This window comes from Nannospalax galili, unplaced genomic scaffold (assembly GCF_000622305.1).
Source record: "Nannospalax galili isolate Female #2095 unplaced genomic scaffold, S.galili_v1.0 scaffold257, whole genome shotgun sequence".
In the NCBI taxonomy this organism is placed as follows: Eukaryota; Metazoa; Chordata; class Mammalia; order Rodentia; family Spalacidae; genus Nannospalax; species Nannospalax galili.
Genome location: NW_008340854.1, coordinates 843,378 through 845,800, shown reverse-complemented (window position 1 = coordinate 845,800; position 2,423 = coordinate 843,378).

The window sequence follows — 2,423 nt, the reverse complement described above, 5'->3', positions numbered from 1 at the left end:
TATGTAGCCACCCACTCTTCTGTAAATAAACCCCTATGCTGTTAAAAAAATAATAATAAATAAATACATAAATAAATAAATAAATAAACCAATCATCTAGTTGGTTCTCAAATACACAGATGTTCTCCAGATCTTAAGGAGACTGGGTCAACTGATAGTGAATTAAATCACATCTACAAACTCCCTTTTGATGTGTAACTTAGCCATAGGGGTGATGTCCTATCAAATCACAAGAAGCAGTTGTACAACATCAGTATTAATGACAGCCATATTTAGACACATACCTTCTGAAACTTAGATGGGTGGATATTATTAGATATTAAAGCTGAATTCCAGGAAACAAGATTTTTAAGCTAACTTAGCCCATTGATACTTTCATATAGCCAAGTTAGGTTAAATTGGAAACTGTACCTAATTTGTTTAAACAAAAGTAAAATTGCAATTACTGTGACTCAGCAGTTAACAAAAGAAAGAAGATATTTTAATACAATGATATTTGAAAAAAATAGCTATTAGGGAAAACCAAGGATATAAAATTCTAGAGTTTACTGCCCAACCCTCCTATCTTCTCTTGGAAAAAAGAATATGAAAATGAAAATAATAGTAAGTGAATGTATATTTTAAAAATAGCATTAACAGTTTTCCAATTCAGAGATGAAGAAGATAGCAAGGTATGTGGAAAGCTCAGGGAAAATATGCAGGTAATTGTTTTCATGCATATACAATCCTAGAGCAATTTAGCTACTTATCTATGTAATAAAGCTGCCCCAGCTCACCATTTACCTATGTCATAAAGCTACCCGGCTCAGCATTTGCTTTTCCAAGAGTGAGAGGCAAACTGAAGGGAGAAAACATAAATTCCAGTTGTTCAGCTTAATTGTCTCCAGCAATAATAAAAAGAAAAAAAAAATAGAGTCAAAAGAAAAAAAAAGCATCTTATAAGATCACATCCTCATAATGATTGTAACTGAAGTTTCAGCACAGTCCAAGGAAATGTTCTCTACTACAGAACAATGTCATAGGAAAACCTTCCTGGTTACCTATCAATTCACTCAACATTATAGGGAAAGGACAGGGGAGAGCTGTCAGAGAGAGGCACATAAAGTGGAAAATTAAACATCTGAGTATGATAACCTCTGGGGAAGCTTCCACATGTTCTATGCTAAACTGGAAAGAATTACAGAAAATCTGAGGAGAATAATCTTAAGAATGCAGCACACGAGTCCACTGAACAGTAATGTAAGGCTTTCATAACTGCGTTAAAAGGAAAAGCAGTGACCAAATCCATTGACTGCAGCTTCCCAGAACCCTCCCCTGCACATCTAATTCCCTGAAATAAGAGAAATGCATGCAGCCCAGTCTTCACATTGCAACTCTAGAAAAGCAAAATGAAGAATTATCTTTTAAACAACAGGAAAGGAGATAAGGAAAATCAGTCTTTTGGAAACCTTCAAAATTAAGCCAGTGAGGATGGCGTAGGGTTAATGGTACTTGCCACCAAGCCTGAGGACCCAAGCTCAATCTCCAGAAGTCAAATGATAGGAAAGATCTGACTCCAGCAAACCGTCTACTGACTTCCACATGTACTTGTGGCACATGTACGTTCACACATGCACATGCATACAACATAAATAAATAAATAAATAAATAAATAAATAAATAAATAAATAAATAAATAAAAAGTAAGTAAATAAAATAGTGGGGTCCTTCAGAGTTCCTAAGTAGTTTTCAGATGAATCACCAGTAGGATCAAGGATGTCATAGGCAGCAATCTGAAGTAGGAGAAAAATTAAATTTGTGCTGAGATTAATATAGCATAAAAACCCTACTCTACCTCAAGTTTGTACATACTCAGCAGCCATCTTAGCTCATCTAGACATTTCTTTCTAGGATATAAAGAAATATAACTGATTGAAATCTGAAATTGCTACCCAATGCAAGAACATAGATTATTCCTCATAATTTCCTTCTGAAATTGTCTGATGAACGTTCCTCAAACACTTTATAAATTACCTCATATCATTCTTTAACAATATATTAACCAAATGATTTTGCCTATACTTTAAGTCTCTACACATACTAAAATACTATGGATTTCAGATAAAAACCAGCAGGAACTTGAGAGGGAGCAGGAGACCCCTGTCAGGTACCCATGGGAAACACAGCAGGGACAATGTTGGAGACTCCTGCTGTTTTGGGTTGTAGTCTTTCCATGTCCGGATAGCCGCATGTCGGCTCAGCACGAATGGGAGGACTCCTTTTCTCAGCAGGGTGACCCCCTACTCTCTTCCTGACTCATCTTTGAAGTAGCCGCCACAGATACATGGCCTCTGGCTCAGAAACTGCCAGGTTTTCCTGTGTGATAATCAGGCAATGTCTGGCAGCCTGGCAGAAGCCCACCACCACATGTAAATGGGGCATCC